The sequence below is a fragment of the Sinocyclocheilus grahami genome, unplaced genomic scaffold (assembly GCF_001515645.1).
Source record: "Sinocyclocheilus grahami isolate Dianchi unplaced genomic scaffold, SAMN03320097.WGS_v1.1 scaffold168.1, whole genome shotgun sequence".
Lineage (NCBI taxonomy): Eukaryota > Metazoa > Chordata > Actinopteri > Cypriniformes > Cyprinidae > Sinocyclocheilus > Sinocyclocheilus grahami.
This window is the reverse complement of record NW_015505347.1, coordinates 333,840-342,153: the sequence shown is the minus strand read 5'-3', so window position 1 is coordinate 342,153 and position 8,314 is coordinate 333,840.

Below are 8,314 nucleotides of genomic sequence, written 5' to 3'. Positions count from 1 at the left end.
TATTAAGAATGCTAAGGGATTCCTTGCTCATAAAGGCTTTTATAAAAATTAGGTTAAATCATACTGAATCTATAAACTACTGAATAAGTGTGCCTTAAGCTTCACACAAGCATTCCACTTTTATATGTGACTTAAAATCTGCATTTTTGAAACGTTTGGACCATCAAATCATAATTCAACCCATTTTTTCATAATTGGGGAGGCAATATGTGTTAAATGTTATGCATAAGGTATAGTGTCCCAGAATTCCTTTATTTTTGCCCAGATAAAACAAATGCAATTTACACTATTCCTTGTTTATGCGATTTGCGAATTTTGTTGTAAATGATTTCAGTAAGTATAAAAATATAAACTGTGGTCCAATATGATGCACAGAGACTGAAATTAAATCAAACAGTGAAAACATTGATATCAGATGAGCTTGTTATGAATTTGTTACTTGTTATAATAAGAAAAATGATATATACCAGAAAAAGCCATATATGATGGGGTTTATGGTTGAGTTAATATAGTGTCACGGCCAGCTTGTTCCCGACCGTCACATAAAGAGGTCCACACAAACGACACGAGTTGTTTGACTTGCAAGATTATTTATTCGGTAGAAAATTATCTATTACAAACACAGTGTCTAGGGATTTAAATAAAAGAGAATATCAGTCCAATGGGCAAGAAATGTTGATAAATAGTAACCAACAAGTTGTTTTCAAAGCAAGTGACTCCTCGGAAGAACTGGGTTCTCCCAGAGGAAGATATACCTCAAAATGTTGTATTGCTAGTACAAGGGCTTCCTTTTCAATAGTGGAGTAAACCTGTTGATGATGGTTGAGCTTCTTTGAAAAATAACTAACAGGATGTTCAACTCCGTTTGAATCTTCTTGCACGAGAACAGCGCCTGCTCTGCAAGCGCTAGCATCAATTTCAAGATTAAAAGACTTCTCGAAATTTGGAGCGTTCAAAATGGGGGCATTTGCCAATAAAGCTTTACAATTTTCGGAAGCTTGCGGACATGTCTCAGACCACTGAAAAACAACCTTCGGGTTTAATAAATCAGTCAAAGGAGAAACCACGCTGGCAAAATTCTGGCAAAAACTCAGATAATAACCTACCATTCCGTGAAATCTACGTAACTCACGTCGGTTGGTAGGAATAGGAAAACTACATATGGCTTCTACTTTAGCACCAATACATGACCGTTTCCAATGATTTTACCCAAGTATGTAACAGTCGCTTTTCCAAACTCAGACTTAGCCAGGTTGATGGTAAAATTAGCCTCCGCTAGACATAAAAATAAGTATTTTATTTGGTTAAGATGTTCAGACCAGGAGGAACTGTACAAGACGACATCATCAAGATATGCCTTACATCCAGACATTCCATACAATATACGATTCACCAAACGTTGGAAAGTAGCAGGGGAATTTCGGACCCCAAAAGGCATTACCGTATACTGCAGGAAGGCATCAGGGGTAACGAATGCAGATAACTCCTTTGCTCAAGCAGTTAAAGGCACCTGCCAATACTCCTTCAGAAGGTCAAACTTACTCACATATTGGGCAAAGCCAACATGATCGACACAGTCATCAATACGAGGTAAAGGGAAACAGTCTGGTTTGGTTAAAGAATTAAGTTTTTGATAATCGGTGCAAAATCGATATGATCCATCTGGTTTGTTCACCAAAACACAGGGGGAGCTCCATGAACTAAAACTAGATTCAGCCAATTTGTGACTAAGTAAATAGTTCACCTCTCGCTGTAATAATTCTTGTTTTACTGGATTGACCCTATAAGCGCTTTGCTTAATGGGAGAGGAAGTTCCTACATCAATGTCATGTTCAATGACAGAGGTACGACCAGGAACATCAAGAAAGAGTGAAGGAAAGGACATTACCAACTCAATAATGTCATTTCTTTCTTTCTCTTCCAAATAAGACAAACGACAGGGCAAATCAGCAAGAATTTTAGAGTTGTTAAGTCGTCCATCTACTTTTTCCTGAGAAAGAAGATTCCCATCCTCGTCAAAATTCCTGGAAGCATCACCACTTATACTGCAAAAAAGGAGGAAAAGGAACCACTGACTGTTGTTCTAGATTACAAGGATCACATGGTGTCACGATACCAACAGAAGCAGAACTTCCCGGAGCAACATAGAATTTTAACAAGTTAATGTGACAAACCTGAACTTTCCTCTGACGATCAGGAGTATTCAACAGATAATTATTATCTGAAAGATGCTTAGCTATACTATAAGGTCCAGTAAATTTGGCTTGAAACAGGTTAGTAGGAAGAGGAAAACTCCTAAACTTAGCCTTCCTGTCAAAAAGTCGTTGCATTTTTGTTTGCGACTTACCCAACTTCTTTTTAGCTATAGCCCGTGCCTCATAAAGCCTGCGGCGAAACCCACCAACATAGTCCGCAATACTTTTTGGAGGCTTAGTAGTACACCATTCACCAGCTAAAACAGCAGTAGGTCCTCGTACTGAATGACCAAACACTAAGTCATTTGGACTAAAGCCCATACTTTCTTAGCTTACTTCACGTATAGCTAGTAACATCCATGGCAGACCCTCTTCCCAATCCGCATCAAGTTCCACACAGTATGACCTTAAGATAGACTTCAAGGTTTGATGAAACCTTTCAAGAGCCCCCTGACTCTGTGGATGGTAAGCACTAGAAACATTGTGGGTGACTCCAAGTTGACGCAAGGCTTTTGAAAACTGTGTTGACATAAAATTTGAACCCTGATCTGATTGAATAATCTTGGGGATACCAAAGACAGACATGAAATTAGTGAGGGCTTTCAAAATAGACTTAGTGGTGATAGACCTCAATGAGTAAGCTGCAGGATAACGGGTAGTCTGGCACATAATGATAAAAAGATACTGGTGACCAGCCCTAGACCGTGGCAGAGGACCAACACAGTCAATAATCAAATGTTCAAAAGGGCCGGAAACCACAGGAATAGGCTGTAATGGAGCAGCTGGTATTTTCTGATTGGGTTTACCGGTAATCTGACACGTATGACAGGATCGTATGTATTTGGCCACATCTCTTTTTACTCTAGGCCAATAAAACTGTCGCATAATACAATCATATGTTTTGCGGACTCCGGTATGACCAGCAAGTCCTTGGTGAACCAATTTCAGCACAGGAACTCTAAACGGCAGAGGAACTACAATCTGAGTTTTTGGTTCCACATTATCCTTATACATAATCCCCTTCCTACAAAGAAGACCATCTTCAAGAAAATACAAAGGAAGAAAGATCATCAGAACCCCTGTTAGACCCTGCTGCAAAAAATAAGGACTTAAATGTGTCGTTGGTCTGTTGTGCTCAAATTAGCTCCTCTCTCGAGATCTGTAAAAGATTAGAAATATCAGTACTAATGTTCTCAGGAGTGGACATAACCTCAGATGTATCAACAGATTAATTTTTCAGTTTGGTAAATTCTTCCTGATCAAAAGTTGGCAAAGAGTAGACCTTTAAGTCCTTCTGTTCTGGACTTTTAGAGACTTCAGATTTTAATTCATGGGCATCAACAGCAGGAAAGAAAGTGTAATTGAGGGAAACCTCGTCATCCTGATTTTTAGCCATCGATCGAGACTGCACAAGCTGGGAACAAATCAGAGAATTCTTTATGGTCTTCAGCATCAGATTTTCTGGGTACAGATACTACTATGGGTGGAGCTGCCACATTACTCTCTCCCCAAACATTTCCCCCTGCTAAATCATTTCCCAGAATAAACATAATCCCAGGAACTGGAAGTGCAGAACGGACACCAACTACAACGTCGCCAGATACTATGGCAGAGGAAAGATGGATTTGATGTAAGGGCACTTCAACAAACCCCATCTCAAAACCCTGCACCAATACATGGGTTCCAGTAGCCGTTTCAGAAGTTAAAGGCAAAATTCCTTCCATAAGAAACGACTGCACAGCTCCCGTATCTCTGAGAATACGCACTGACACAATTTCCTTCGCGCCAGATAAAGACACAGTTCCTTCAGTGATAAAAGGTGCATAATCAACAGAGCGAGTAACACTCTGCATCACAGGTTAACCACAGGAATGAGACAAAGGGTTATCGCTTTCATCGAGAGGGTTATTTGTGAGTGGGGATATAGCAACTAAAGCAACAGGTTTTGTAAGTCTTTCTTTCCTCTTAAGAGCAAGGCAATCAGAGATCTTATGGCCAGTTTTTTTACAATAAAAGCATACCATATCTTTTGCAAATGCAGCCTTAGACTTCTCAACTCCTGCCACTTTAATATTTTGCCCCATCAGAACAGGCTTTGTCTTGACTGGAGAGCAAAACTTGGACTTACTCATGTCATTTCTTAAGGCTGACTGAACTGAATGATCCACGATGGGTTAACACAAATTCATCAGCCATAACAGCAGCTTCCGAGAGTTTACTCACCTTGTGTTCCGTGAGATATGTAGTCACAGCATGAGGAACACAGTGCTTAAACTCCTCCAAAAGCACCAATTCTCTTAGCTGCTCTTTAGTGGTGATTTTCATTGAAGTACACCATCGATCAAATAGATTCTCCTTTTCCCTTGCAAATTCAACATAAGTGCATTCATTATTTTTATTAAAACTCCTAAATTTTTGGCGATACGCTTCAGACATGAGTTCATATGCATGTAACACAGCAGATTTCACAATATCATACTCGCCACTCTGTTCCAGGGTGAGAGCAGAATAAACTTCCTGGGCTTTACCTGTGAAAACGCATTGTAACAATAAAGTCCAAAACCTTTTCGGCCATTTCAAAGATAAAGCAACACGTTCAAAGTGATAGAAATATTTCTCTATTTCCTTTTCAGAAAATGGTGGAACTAATCTCACATTCTTGTGAACATCAAACACAGGTTCATAACCTGCCAACTGATGCGATTCAACAAAAGGCATATCAACTCGTGGAGTTTCCGCTTTTTTTGCTTCCAACTCCAACTTCTTTAACTGAAACGCTCTATCTTCCCGTTCTCTCTCCAACTCAAGTTCAAATTTTCGTACAGATAATTGTTGCTCTAATTTCCTTGCTGCAAATTCTCTTTCTACCTCTCTTTCTCTCATAGCGCGATCCTCACGCTCAGCACGGATTTTCGCCGCATCTAAATACAGCTGTTTCTCTTGCAGTGACATATTTTGAAATTTCAGTTCACTTTCAACATCAACATCACAAGGAGAAAACATTGAAGATTCACTTGGAGCAATAGACTCAGTTCTTACCTCTAAAACTCTATCTACGAGTGATCCTTTCAGAGTTGTCACGAGCGTTTCCTTCAGTTTCTTATCTTGAGTAGTAAGATCGATACTAAAGCATTCAGCAATTTGTAATAATTGCTCCTTTGAACACCTCTCAAGTAAATGTTCAGAGGGACAAGCGAAGAAATCGTATCTATTCACACATTTTGCTGAATAGGTTCACCTCCGTGAACTGAGACACTCCAGCTCCTATCTGAAAGAAAACACTAACTAATTCCTATCTAGTCTTCGAGGATGTACCGGGCTCGGGGCGACATTAAACGCTAAACTCAGTGACGATCAGTCAAACTGAAAGTCCGAAAGCGTACCCCCGACAGAGATTTAAATCTCCACCCAAAATAACCCTCAAAAATAAAAAAAGACAAAATAATAAACAAAACAACAACCAGTGTTCCGTCGGAAGGATTGTATACACAACCCAGCTGGACACACTCTTCCTAGCCGGAGTTCTCATTCAAAAAGGTGACCATTCACAAAAATAATCACATAGCTACTCACCAACATTTCCTACTCGAAAGGATCGCGGACGAGCCACCCAATGTATGTCACAGCCAGCTCGTTCCCAACCGTCACATAAAGAGTTCCACACATACGAAACGAGTTGTTTGACTTGCAAGATTATTTATTCGGTAGAAAATTATCTATTACAAACACAGTGTCTAGGGATTTAAATAAAAGAGAATATCAGTCCAATGGGCAAGAAATGTTGATAAATAGTAACCAACAAGAAAACAAGTTGGGAGCAAGTGATTCCTCAGAAGAACTGGGTTCTCCCAGAGGAAGTACTGTTGGACAGTTCAGCCAAACATTTATACTCTCCACCCATGAGTTATCCAATTAACAGTGACATCACATTCTGATGTTATCCTGCCACCATCAGGTAAAGAAGGAAAAGACGGGGTCATAACAATAGCCTAACCAGACAAACACTTCAAAGAGAACAAGTGGGGTGGAAAAGTTGATGTAAGGGTCGATCAAAGAGTTAATAAAAAATGGCAACCAGCAAATAATAAAAGCACCCACGACCACACTGAGAGTTTTTGCTGCTTTGCACTCCGATCATCGAGAGCTTTTAAACATATTCTAATTTTCATGCTGGTTTGCCTTGCAGAGTTTTCTAGCGTGCTGTTTTACAGTCACAAAAATTCTTGCATACAGTCCAATCATGACAGAACAAGGCAGAAGAAAAGCTATTCATGTGTCTATTGCTCCCCACACTGCATTGAAAAGCAAAGTGCAGTTTCCCTTACAGCAGGGGTCTCAAACTCAAATTGGCTGGGGGCCATTGCTGTGATTGACACCTCATAGGAGGGCCATTTTAACATTCAAGCACAACAATAAAGCGGAACATTTCTGAAAATTTACTTAACATTATTTCTAATTTACTTCAAATTCCATTGCTAAAATATTTTTGTCAAACTTAACAAAAAATGTAAACAGCAGTGTCTCTATCATTGTTATAACAGTATATATTAGTTTTTAACAGGTAGTGCAAATATTTTCCCCTTACTTTATTTTAACTTAAATAACTTAAAACCTTGCACTCAACTAACAACATTGCACTGAACAAATGCAAACCCTGAATACATTTGTACACTATTCTATTTCTTGCCAGACACCTGGCAGCACTTCTGCTCACACAACTAAGCCACGTTTGCCCTGATGGAGGTCACAGTTGAAACTCTGAGTACTGCTTCAAGATGGGCATCACTAAGCCTGGACCTGTACTTGCATTTATTGAAGTTCATAGTTGAGAAAAGTTTCTCACACAGATATGTGCTTCCAAAAAGGCACATTACTCGAGTGAACACTTTGGACAGCTCTGGGAAGCATGGATGTAATTATCTCAAAAACTGTCCAGTCTTGTCTGCTTGTCCCTGAGCCTCTCTGAATTTAGTTTTTAGCTCACTGTTGCACTGCAAGTCAATAAGTTCCATTTGCAACAAACTTGGGACACTCTCCACATCAGCCAAGAAGGGGTCTGCAAACAGCTGGAAAGTGTCACAATGTGCCTTGAAGTCAGCAAAACGCTGATCACAGATATGTGCTTCCAAAAAGGCACATTACTCGAGTGAACACTTTGGACAGCTCTGGGAAGCATGGATGTAATTATCTCAAAAACTGTCCAGTCTTGTCTGCTTGTCCCTGAGCCTCTCTGAATTTAGTTTTTAGCTCACTGTTGCACTGCAAGTCAATAAGTTCCATTTGTAACAAACTTGGGACACTCTCCACATCAGCCGAGAAGGGGTCTGCAAACAGCTGGAAAGTGTCACGATGTGCCTTGAAGTCAGCAAAACGCTGATCAAATTCCTGCAGTAGGTTTTCAATAGCAGAGGCATATTCATCACCATTGAATGCTGTGCCCTCCTCCACAAAAGATCTGCATGTTGGGAAATGACTGATGTTTTTTTGCAGAAAGCTGAGTTTTCCACAATCTTAGTTTTGTGGAGAAGGCTTTCATACTTTCATAGGCTGCTGTGATGAGCTGACCTGGGCCCTGGAGCTTCAGGTTAAGAACATTCAGCTCCTGTGTTAAGTCAACTAAGAGTGCAAGATCCATGACCCATTTAGGATCATCAAATTCAGGAACATCCATTCTGCCATCTTCCATGAATCTCTTCACCTCTGCTCTTAACTCAAAGAATCTCTTCAGGACATTCCCCCTGCTGAGCCAGCGCACCTCAGTAAAATAAAGTACATCACCATATGTTGACTCAATTTCTTCTAAAAAGGCCCGAAACTGGCGGTGCTGTAAACTCCTCGACCTGATGTAATTGATACATTTCAGGACAACAGACATGACATGTTCATATTTCAAGTATTTGCTGCACAGTGCCTGTTGGTGAATAATGCAGTGCAGAACAACTGCTGGATCTGCATTTTAGTCTTCTAACTTTCTTTGTACTAGTGCTACCAGTCCATTTTTTTCCCCAGTCATAGACGGGGCGCCATCAGTGGTAAGGCCGACCAGCCTGTTCCACGGCAAACCAGCGCGCTCAATTGCGTCACACAGCTCCTGAAATATATCTTTGGCTGTGGTACGG